The following is a 12,712-nucleotide window of genomic DNA, read 5'->3' on the forward strand; positions in this document are numbered from 1 at the left end:
ACCCCAGCCTGGGAAACAAGATTGAAACTTCGTCTCAAAAAAAAAAAAAAAAAAAAAAAAAAAAAAGCAGGGGCCGGGCGTGGTGGCTCATGCCTGTAATCCCAGCACTTTGGGGGGCCAAGGCGGCAGATCATGAGGTCAGGAGATCGAGCCCATCCTGGCTAACACGGTGAAACCCTGTCTTTGCTAAAAATATGAAAAATTAGCTGGGCGTGGTGGCGGGCGCCTGTAGTCCCAGCTACTCAAGAGGCTAAGGCAGGAGAATCACTTCAACCTGGGAGGCGGAAGGCAGAGCTTGCAGTGAGCCTAGATTGCGCCACTGCACTCCAGCCTGGGCGACAGAGCAATACTCTGTCTCCAAAAAAAAAAAAAAAAAAAAAGCCAGACAATAATAAAGATAACAGGGTGGGTGCAGTGGCTCATGCCTGTAATTCCAGCACTTTGGGAGGCTATGCCAGGTGAATTGCTTGAGCCCAGGAGGTGGAAACCAGCCTGGGCAACATAATGAGATCTCATCTCTACAAAAAATAATTTAAAAAAAAATGGCTGGGTGCTGTGGCTTACGCCTGTAATCCCAACACTTTGGGAGGCCAAGGTGGGTGGATCACCTGAGGTCAGGAGTTCGAGACCAGCCTGACCAACATGGTGAAATCCCGTTTCTACTAAAAATACAAAAAGCCGGGTGTGGTGGTGGGCACCTGTAATCCCAGCTACTTGGGAGGCTCAGGCAGGAGAATCCCTTGAACTTGGGAGGCAGAAGTTGCAGTGAGTCGAGATCGCGCCATTGCATTCCAGCCTCAGCCACAAGAGTGGAACTCCATCTCAAACAAAAAAAAAGAGAATAAAAGAAAAGAAAAAAATTAGTGGGGCAAGGTGGTGTGCACCTGTAGTCCTACATACTTGGGAGGCTGAGGCAGGAGGATCACTTGAGGCCAGAAGTTGGAGACCAGCCTTGGCAGCATAGCAAGATGCTGTCTCTATAAAAAAAAAAAACTAAGTGGGGCCGGGTGCCTTGACTCAACGTCTATAATCCCAGCACTTTTGGAGGCAAAGGCAGATGGATCATTTGAGGTCAGGAGTTCAAGACCAGCCTGGCCAGCATGGTGAAACTCAGTCTCTACTAAAAATACAAAAAAAAATTAGCCAGGCGTGGTGGCACATGCCTGTAGTCCCAGCTACCTGGGAGGCTGAGGCAGGAGAATGGCTTGAACCCAGGAGGCGGAGGTTGCAGTGAGCCGAGATCGCGCCATTACACTCCAGCCTGGGCAACAGAGCAAGACTCTGTCTCGAAAAAAAAAAAAAAGCAAAGAAAAAGAAAAAAAATTAGCTGGGCGTGGTGGCATGAGCCTGTAGTCTGTAGTCCCAGGTACTTAGGAGGCTGAGGCAGGGGGATTGCTTAAGCCCAAAGGTTGAGGCTGCAGTGAGCCATGTTCGCGCCATTGCATTCCAGCCTGGGTGACAGAGCAAGACCCTGTAAAAAAAAAAAAAAAAAAAAAAAGACTGGGCGCGGTGGCTTATGCCTGTAATCCCAGCACTTTGGGAGGCCGAGGCGGGTGGATCACGAGGTCAGGAGATCAAGACCATCCTGGCTAACACAGTGAAACCCTGTCTCTACTAAAAGTACAAAAAATTAGCCGGGTGTGGTGGCGGGCGCCTGTGAGATCATGCCACTGCACTCCAGCTTGGATGACAGAGTGAGACTCCATCTCAAAAGAACAAACAAACAAACAATAAATAAATAAATACATAAAAGAAAAAAGAAAAAAAAGTTCTCCACCGAGCAGCAAAGCATCTTTCTTTGCAACAGTGCAGAATTTTACCAGAGCCTTGTGTGTGTGGACAACAGCGACGGTGAAGAAATCCCCCCACTTTTCTGGCCCAGGTGTAGTGGCTGACACCTGTAATCCCTACACTTTGGGAGGCCAAAGTGGGAGGATCGTATGAGCCCGGGAGCTTGAGAACAACCTGGGCAACATAGCAAGACCCTGTCTCTACAAAAAGTTTAAAAAAAACTAACAACAAAAAAGAAATCCTCCCGCTTTTTTGCATTCCAGGAGATGGCTTATTGAGAAGAACCACCCTTCCATATATGACTTAGATAAGAGTTGAGGATGAACCCCTTGTCTAAGACAAGGGCAGACATAGACCCTCCAAATTCCCATTTATTTGTCTCATACATGATTAGCTGAACTGTTTTGTCCCCAGTGATCAGTTGAAACGAAATGCTTGTTTAACCTGACTTACTCTCCTCACTGCCAGGCCTCTGAATTTCAGTCCATCCACAGCCTCAGCCAGAATACAGCCCCTCCTTAAGCACCTCTCCTGAGAAGAATAAAACATTCCCTGGTCGATTGTCCTGTACAATAGCCCTTACATCTTATTTTCCCACAGCTGGTTCTTTCTAGCCTTGTTTACTCCTCCCTATAAAAGAAAAAGTCCTTGGCTGTGCACATGGCCTGCGCCTGTGGTGCCAGCACTTTGGGAGGCTGAGGAGGATCCCTTGAGTTCTGGAGTTCCAGAGCAGCCTGGGCAACATAGTGAGACCCCATCTCTACAAAAAAATTAAAAATTAGCCGTGCATGGTGGCACGGCAGTGAGCTGAGATTGCACCACTGCACTCCAGCCTAGTGACACAGTGAGACTCTGTCTCAAAAAAAAAAAAAAAAAAGGAAAAAAACCTGCCCAATTCTTGTCTCACTTGCAAATCTTTTGCTTCTCTCTATTGCAATATCCTCACCTTTATAGCAATAGTCCCTTTCCCACCTTAAAAAAATCCTTTCAAATAAAGTTTCTCTCCTCAAGGCTGCAGTGAGCCATGATTGTGTCTGGGTGACAGAGCCAGACTGGGTCTCTAAATAAAGTCTCCTTACCAACTATGATTTTTTTAAATTGAGGTGAAATTCACATAATAGAAAACCATTTTACAGGGAACATTTCACAGAACAGCGGCATTTAGTACATTCGCGGTGCTGTGCAACTACTGCCTCTCTTTCCTAATCACTTACCACTCCAAAAGAAAACCTCATCCCCGCTAAGCAGTTACTTCCCACTTCTGCCTTCCTGATGATGTGTTTCGTATTTGTATTCATTGAATGCTTGCAATTCCATGAAGTGGGGAAGTAAGTGTAACTCTGTTTTTTTTTGTTTTTTTTTTTTTTTTTTTTTTTTTTAGACGGAGTCTTACTCTGTCGTCCAGGCTGGAGTGTAGTGGCACGATCTTGGCTCACTGCAACCTCTGTCTCCCGAGTTCAAGCGATTCTCCGGCCTCAGCCTCCTGAGTAGCTGGGACCACAGGTGCACGCCACCAAGTCCAGATAATTTTTGTATTTTTAGTAGAGACGGGGTTTCACCATGTTGGCCAGGCTGGTCTCGCCTCCTGACCTCACGTGATCCGCCCGCCTCGGCCTCCCAAACTGCTGGAACTACAGGTGTGACCCACCGCGCCGGTCGTGAAATGATTTCTTACTGTGAGTCATGGTCAGAAAAGTTTGGAAGCCGCTGGTAGGCGCCCCACCAGCTTGACATACTGATTTTCAGACAATAGCCGGTTTGCAAATCCCACGCTTCCAAAATCTATCATTTCTGGCCTCTGGGCGGAGCTGTCTTAGCAGGAATCTGCCGCCAGGTGGCGCGCGTACCCCGCCGGGAGTGGGTTTTGCTCCATCCCAGACTCAGACCGTCCAAGCCGGTGATTTCCTTCTGGTGGGTTTATGGGGACTAGAAGCCCTGACTTCGAATACAGTTCACAAAGCAGACGCATGCAGGGGGTTTTAGAAGGGAAGTGGCTCTCCTAAGACTCTATTTCTCCAGAGAGCTCATTAAATGCCTCCCGCGCCAGAAGAGGTCCCCGCCCCCGGAGCTCGCATCCCAGTGGGGAGGACACACACGAACCCCATTCCCGACCCCGTCAGTGCAGGGAGGCTCCGGCCTGGGGCCGAAGAGCCGAGTCTCTCTGGTGCCTGACAGCACGGGGTAGAGCCCCGCCCGGCCACCTGCTGACTGTGTGACCTTGGGAATAGTGCTTGGCCTCGCTGTGCCTTGGTTCCCTCCACTATAAAATGGCAGTGATAACAGCAGCCACTTCATAGGGTTCCGGGCATTGCGTAAGTTAATACATGCAAAGCGCTCAGAAGGGATGGGCATGTTTGTCGAACCCGTTGTTAAAAATTCCCATTTTAGGCTGGGCGCGGTCACTCACACCTGTAATCCCAGCACTTCGGGAGGCCGAGGCGGGCGGATCACCTAAGGTCAGGAGTTCGAGACCAGCCTGGCCAACATGGTGAAACCCCGTCTCTACTAAAAATACAAAAATTAGCCAGGCGTGGTGGCATGCGCCTGTAATCCCAGCTATTCGGGAGGCTGAGGCAGGAGAATCGCTTGAACCCGGGAGGCGGAGGTTGCAGTGAGATGAGATCACACCACTGTACTCCAGCCTGGGTGACAGAGTGAGACCCTGTCTCAAAAAAAAAAAAAAATTCTTATTTTACAGAAGAGAAAACCAAGGACAAGAACAGGGTAGTGAATCACCAAGCTCACATTTTTTTTTTTTTTCCTGCAGGAAGATCTCCAAGTTGAGTCCAGTGGTCTGACTCCCAGCCCAGATGGCCTTCCCTCTGCCTTGTGCTTGCTTGCTTGGGGTGGAAATGGAGCCAGCTCCCTTGGGATAGCTGCTCAAGCCCCAGGTGAAATCCTCCCGCAGAGGACATTGGCCCCCTGTTGGCATCAGTGCTGGGACTCGAATGAAGCTCTGTTTCTGCCTGGGTCAGGAAAATAGCTAGACTAAATAAATAAGTCATTGTAATGTCACAGGGTGAACCCCCAAATTGGGATTCAGCCTGGGAGGCCACATGAGTTGTTGGCTTCGTGCAGAAAAGAATTCAAGAGTGAGCCAACTCTTGAACAAAGTGAAGGCAAGTTTATTAAGAAAGTGAAGGAGGCCGGGCGCGGTGGCTCACGCCTGTAATCCCAGCACTTTGGGAGGCCGAGGTGGGAGGATCACTTGAGTCCAGGATTTCGAGACCATCTTGGGCAACATGGCGAAACCCTGTCTCTACAAACAATACAAAAATTAGCTGGGTGTGGTGGTGTATGCCCGTAATCCCAGCTACTTGGGAGGCTGAAGTAGGAGAATCACTTGAACCCAGGGGGCGGAGGTGGCAGTGAACCGAGATTGCGCCATTGCACGCTAGCCTGGGTGACAGAGCAAGACTCTGTTTTAACAACAAAAATAATAATAATAATAATAATAAGGCCGGGCGCGGTGGCTCACGCCTGTAATCCCAGCACTTTGGGAGGCCGAGGTGGGCGGATCATGAGGTCAGGAGATCGAGACCATCCTGGCTAATATGGTGAAACTGTGTCTCTACTAAAATTACAAAAAAAAAAAAAAAAAAAAATTAGCAGGGCGTGGTGGCAGGCACCTGTACTCCCAGCTACTCGGGAGGCGGAGGCAGGAGAATGGCGTGAACCCGGGAGGCGGAGCTTGCAGTGAGCCAAGATCGCACCACTGCACTCCAGCCTGGGCGAGAGTGAGACTCTGTCTCAAAAAAAAAAAAAAAAAAAAGAATATAGGCTAAAATAAACAAAGGACTGCCACCACGGCCACGGCCACTAGCGACACCTCACCAGGGGCCAAAGCATGTATTTCCCAGAGCCTGAGAGCCGCATGCCTGGGGCTGCTGCCATTGACAGCAGTCCTGTCCCTGCACCGGCAGCAGTGCCACGCACATTTGTACATGCCCCGAGGACAGGATCTCCTTGCCGACAACTGCCACTACCACTGCCACCCAAGCATGCCACATAGCAGCCAAGGGATTGCCCCAGCCTGTTTACCACCTGCACCCATGTGCACCACCACAGGGCCTGAGGACGGGCCCACCCAGTCAGGCACTGCTCCCCACAATACCCAAGCATGCTGCCCAGGGCCCTGGCATTGCCCTGCCTCATCTGCCACCACTGGTATCTATGTACTCCTCCTGGGGGTCTGAGGATGGGTCTACCCAGCCTGCTGCCACTATCACCACTGGCACACACTGACATACATCACCCACCTAGCCCATCTCAGCCACCAGTAACACCAGTGTGTGCTGCCTAGGAAGTTAAGGGTTGTCCCACCATTGCCACTGCCATCACTCATGCCATGCATGGAGCCCAGGGACCCAAGGAGCCACTCATCATCCTTGCTGACTGCTGCCCCTGCTGGCACCAAAGTGAGCCACGTGGAGGCACATGAATTGGCCCATCTGGACCGGTTAACACCAGTGCTTGTGTATACCCCCAAAGGCCAAAGGATAGGTGTGCTCAGCCTGCCTCTGTCACCACTGGAGGCCAAGGATTGATCCACCTGGCATCCCATCACCAGCAAAGTCTCAATACAGCCTCCACTGACAACCACATCCTAAGCCACTGAGGAAGTCAGACACTACTAATGCTGTTTGTAGCTGAAAAAATCATAGAGACTACATGACTGCACGCTAGAATCAAAGCTAAAGAGCATTACCCACTGAACACCACAGATATGTCTTCATGAAAAAGTCTTCCGTTATAAGAGCCAATCCAAAAAATAGGAAGAAGTGACTGTTACACCAGACGCGCAAAAATCAATGTAGGGACATCAGAGACTTGAAAAAGCAAGAAAATGTGAAACCTCCAAAGGAATGTGATAATTCTCACAGAACAAATTCCAATGAAAAAGAAATTTATAAAATGCCAGTGTGGGCGGCAAAGCCATCCAGGTGCCGAGGCAAGAGACCAAGGGCACGAGCTGTTCCAGTGTAATACAATATATAAAACAAGAGTTATACTAGATCTAGATCATAGACATGATTATATACATTATTAATCATTAGTTTGTAGCAATTACTCTTTATTCCAATATTATAATAATCCTCGCTCTACAATCATAACCTAGGAAAAACCAGGCCATACAGAGATAGGAGCTGAGGGGACATAGTGAGGTGTGACCAGAAGACAAGAGTGCGAGCCTTCTGTTATGCCCAGACAGGGCCACCAGAAGGGCTCCTTGGTCTAGAGGTAACGCCAGCATCTGGGAAGACGCCCGTTGCCAAGCGGACGGTGGTCTAGCGGTAGCCTCAGTGTCAGGGAAGAACACCTGCTACTTAGCAGACCGGGAAAGGGAGTCTCCCTTTCCCCGGGGGAGTTTAGAGAAGACTCTACTCCTCCACCTCTTGTGGAGGGCCTGACATTAGTCAGGTTTGCCCGCAGTTATCCGGAGGCCTAACCGTCTCCCTGTGATGCTGTGCTTCAGTGGTCACGTTCCTAGTCCGCCTTCATGTTCCATCCTGTACACTCGGCTCTGCCTTCTAGATAGGAGTGGCAAAATTAGTGAAAGTACTAAAAGTCTCTGATATGCAGAAATAATGGCGTAAGGTGTCTTTCTCTTTGTCTCCTCTCTCTCTCTGCCTGGGCTGCCAGGCATGGAAGGGCCTCCTGTCCAGTGGACACGTGACCCAGGTGACCTTACCTATCACAGGAGATGACTCACACTCCTTACCCTGCCCCTTTTGCTTTGTATCCAATAAATAACAGCGCAGCCAGACATTCGGGGCCACTACCGGTCTCCGCGTCTTGGTGGTAGTGGTGCCCCCCGGGCCCAGCTGTCTTTTTTTTCATCTTTGTCTTGTGTCTTTATTTCTACAATCTCTTGTCTCCGCACACCGGGAGAAAAACCCACCGACCCTGTGGGGCTGGTCACTACAGCCAGAAAAAGGATTCAAAATATTGCTATTAAAGAATTTCACTGAGGGCCGGGCATGGTGGCTCACGCCTGTAATCCCAGCACTTTGGGAGGCTAAAGTGGGTGGATCACAAGGTCAGGAGTTCGAGACCAGCCTGGCCAACATGGTGAAACCCTGTCACTAATAAAAATACAAAAATTAGGCCGGGTGCGGTGGCTCATGCCTGTAATCCCAGCGCTTTGGGAGGCCGAGGCAGGTGGATCATCTAAGGTCAGGAGTTCAACACTAGCCTGACTAACATAGCGAAACCCTGTCTCTACTAAAAATACAAAACTTAGCCGGGCTTGGTGGTGGGCGCCTGTAATCCCAGCTACTTAGGAGGCTGAGGCAGGAGAATCACTTGAACCCAGGAGGCGGAGGTTGCAGTAAGCCAAGATTGTGCCACTGCTCTCCAGCCTGAGTGACAGAGCGAGACTGTGTCTCAAAAAACAAACAAACAGCCCAGGCGCGGTGGCTCACGCCTGTAATCTCAGCACTTTGGGAGGCCGAGGTGGGTGGATCACGAGGTCAGGAGATCAAGACCATCCTGGTTAACACGGTGAAACCCTGTCTCTACTAAAAATATTAAAAAATTAGCTGGGCGTGCTGGCGGGCACCTGTAGTCCCAGCTACTCCGGAGGCTGAGGCAGGAGAATGGCATGAACCTGGGAGGCAGAGCTTGCAGTGAGCCTAGATCGCGCCACTGCACTCCAGCCTGGGCGACAGAGCAAGACTCTGTCTCAAAAAACAAAACAAAACAAAACAAAAAAACCCCAAAACCAAAAAACTTTCAAGTCTCTAGGCATAGAAGGAACATATCTCAACACAATAAAGGCCATATACGACAAACTCACAATGAACGTTATACTCAATGGGGAAAAGCTGAAAACCTTTTCTCAAAGAACTAGAATAAGACAAGGAAGTCTACCTCTACCACTCCTATTAAACATAGTACCAGAAGCCCTAGCCAGAGCAATCAGACAAGATAATGAAACAAAAGGTGTCCAGATTGGAAAACAGGAAGTCAAATAGTCCCTATTTGCAGACTGCATGATCTTATACTTAGAAAATCTTCATCAAAAAACTTTTAGGTCTGATAAACCAATTGTGGCAGGATACAAAATCAACATACAAAAATCAGTAGCAAATCTATACACCAATAATGAACTGGCTGAAAAAGAAATCACAAAAGCAATCCCATTTATAATAGCTACCAAAAAAAAACTTAGGAATAAATTTAACCAAGGAAATGAAAGACTTTGACAAGAAAAACTACAAAACACTGATGAAAGACGCTGAAGATGCAAACGAATGGAAAGGCATCTTGTACTCATGGATTGGAAGAATATTGTTAAGATAACATTACTACCCAGAGCAACCTATGGATTGAATGCAATCCCTAGCAAGAAACCAATGACAATTTAGGAAAAGCAATCCTAAAATTCGTATGGAACCAAAAAAGCTTGAATAGCCAGAGCAATCCTGGGCAAAAAGAACAAAGCTGGAGGCACCACACTACTTGACTTCAGAATGTATTATAAAGCTATAATAACCACAACAGCATGGTGTTGCTATAAAAACAGACACACAGACCAGTGGAACAGAACAGAGAACCCAGAAATAAACCCACATATTTACAGCCAACTGATTTTCAACGAAGGTGCCAAGAACTTACACTGGGAAAAGGACATCCTCTTCAATAGATGGTGTTGCGAAAACTGGGCGTCCATATGCAGAAGAATGAAGTTAGACCCCCATCTCTCACCATATACAAAAACCAACTCAAAATGGAATAGAAACTTAAGCGTGAGACCTGAAAGTATAAAACTACTAAAATGAAACATAGGAAAAATTATCCAAGACATTGGTCTAGGCAAAGATTTTATGGTTAAGACTTCAAAAAAACAGGCAACAAAAACAAAAATAGACAGTTGGGACTACATTAAACCAAAAGCTTCTATGCAGCAAAGGAAACAGCCAATGGAATGAAGAGACAGTATGTTGAATGGGAGACAATATTTGCAAATTATTCATCTGACCAAGGACTAATATCCAGAATATACAAGGAATGCAAACAACTCAACGCAAAAGAATAACCACATTAAAAAGCAAGCAAAGGACATGAATAGACATTTCTAAAAATAAGACATAATGGTCGGGCACGGTGGCTCATGCCTGTAATCCCAGCACTTTGGGAGGCCGAGGCAGGTGGATCACCTGAGGTCAGGAGTTCGAGACCAGCCTGGCCAACATGGTGAAACCCTGTCTCTACTAAAAATATATATATATAAAAATTAGCTGGGCATGGTGGTGCATGCATGTAGTCCTAGCTACCCAGGGGGCCAAGGCAGCAGACTCGCTTGAACCTGGGAGGTAGAGGTTGCAGTGTGCTGAGATCACACCATTGCACTCCAGCCTGGGCGACAGAGTGAGACTCCATCTTAAACAAACAAAAAAAGCAGACATACAAATGGCCAACAGGAATATGAAAAAATATTCTAATCCCTAATCATCGGAGAAATGCAAATAAAAACCACAGTGAGATATCATCTTACCCTGGTTAGAATGGCTATTATAAAAAAGACAAAAAATAACATGCCTGGAAAGATTCCATCCCAGAAAAGGGAACTCTTCTACACTGTTGGTGGAAATGCAAATTAGTGTAGTAATTATGAGAAGAGTATGGCAATTTCTTCAAAAACTAAACCTAGAACTACCATATGAGTCAGCAATCCCACTACTGGGTATGTATCCAAAAGAAAGGAAGTCAATATATCAAAAGGATACCTGCACCCCTATGTAGATTACACCACTATTCATAACAGTAAAGATACGGAATCAACCTAAATGTCTATCAATTTATCTATTTCTTTTATAAGAAAATCCTCTCAGGCTGGGTGCAGTGGTTCATGCCTATAATCCCAGCACTTTGGGAGGCCGAGGTGGGTGGATCACGAGGTCAGGAGATTGAAACCATCCTGGCTAACATGGTGAAACCCCGTCTCTACTAAAGATATAAAAAATTAGCTGGGCGTGGTGGCAGGCGCCTGTAGTCCCAGCTACTTGGGAGGCTGAGACAGGAGAATGGCGTGAACCTGCAAAGAGGAGCTTGCAGTGAGCCGAGATCGCACCACTGCACTCCAGCCTGGGCGACAGAGTGAGACTCTGTCTCAAAAAAAAAAAATCTTTATCCTCATTGTTTTCACGTTGGGTAGGCTGAGGAGGAAGAGGAAGAGGAGAGACTCATTTTGCTGTCTCAGGGGTGGCAGAAGAGGAAGAAAATCTGTGTATAACCCAGTGTAAACTTGTGCTGTTCAAGGGTCAGCTGTACACACACAGAGACACACAAAACATGCATAATACAATTGAACACTACTCAGCCATACGATAAAGAAATCCTGCCATTTGCAACAACAGAAATTAACCCTAAATCAGAGGTAGACAAATACCGTGTGATCTCACGGATGCGTGGAATCCACAGAAGTCAAACTGTCACTAGAGAGTTGTCCAGGTTCTTGGTGTGTTGAACAAAGAATTGAACAAAATGCACAAATCAAGTAACAAAAGAAAATGCAAGGAGGGAAAAACCAACAGAAGAATGGAGTAACAAAAGCACAGATTTTTTTAAGTTCTAGGGTACATGTGCAGGACATGCAGCTTTGTTACACAGGTAAATGTGTGCCATGGTGGTTTGCTGCACCTATCAACCCATCACCTAGGTATTAAGCCCAGCATGCATTAGCTGTTTTTCCTAATCCCGTCCCTCCCCCGACCCCTTGACAGGCCCCAGTGTGTGTTTTTCCCCTTCCTGTGTCCATGTGTTCTCATTGTTCAGCTCCTACTTATAAGTGAGAACATGTGGTGTTTGGCTTTCTGTTCCTGTGTTGGTTTGCTGAGGATAATGGCTTCTGGCTCCATCCATGTCCCTGCAAAGGACATGATCATCCTTTTTTCTGGCTGCATAGTATTCCATGGTGTATATGCACCACATTTTCTTTTTCTTTTCTTTTTTCTTTTTCTTTTTTTTTTTTTGAGACAGAGTCTTACTCTGTTGCCCAGGCTGGAGTGCAGTGGCGTAATCTTGGCCCACTGCAAACTCCACCTCCCGCATTCAAGTGATTCTCCTGCCTCAGCCTCCCGAGTAGCTGGGACTACAGGCACCTGTCACCATACCCGGCTTTTTTGTATTTTTAGTAGAGATGGGATTTCATCATGTTGGCCAGGATAGTCTCCACCTCTTGACCTCGTGATCCACCCGCCTCAGCCTCCCAAAGTTCTGGGATTACAGGCGTGAGCCACCGCACCTGGCCCACCGCATTTTCTTTATCCGGTCTATCATTGATGGGCATTTGGGTTGATTCCAGGTCTTTGCTATTGTGAACAGAAAAGCACAGATTTATTGAAGACAATTCAGAGTGGGAGCGGGATCGAGCCAGCAGCTCAAGAGCCTCCCCCAATTAAGGTTTGTAATAAGCTAGAAGGAACCCGGCAACACCCCTAGGCACCCTTCAGAGGCTTCCAATTGGTTAGATGCTATGAAGGATTGGCTCACCACCAATCAGTGGCCGTAGTGGAGACCCGGCCCGCAGTCAATCAGAGGCTGATGTGGCTTGTTATCACCGGAGTGAAGACGTGACCTGTACGCCACACCTGCTGCTCTCCTGCCTGTAGGAACTGGCTGCACCTGCTGAACACCTGTTCCCCTAATCCCCTATTCTCTTGCCACAAAACTCATGGAAACAAAGTAGAATTAGAACCGCGGTTGCTGGGGGCTAAGAGGAGAGAAAAACAGACAGATATCGGTCAAAGGGTAGAAACTTGCGTTTACAAGATCGGGTCAGCTCGGCATGGTGGCTCACACCTGTAATCTTAGCAATTTGGAGGCTGAGGCGGGAGGATTGCTTGAGGCCAGGACTTTGAGACCAGCCTGGGCAACATAGTGACATCTCGTTTCTTTTTTTCTTTTCTTTTTTTTG

This window comes from Pongo pygmaeus, chromosome 20 (genome assembly GCF_028885625.2).
Source record: "Pongo pygmaeus isolate AG05252 chromosome 20, NHGRI_mPonPyg2-v2.0_pri, whole genome shotgun sequence".
In the NCBI taxonomy this organism is placed as follows: domain Eukaryota; kingdom Metazoa; phylum Chordata; class Mammalia; order Primates; family Hominidae; genus Pongo; species Pongo pygmaeus.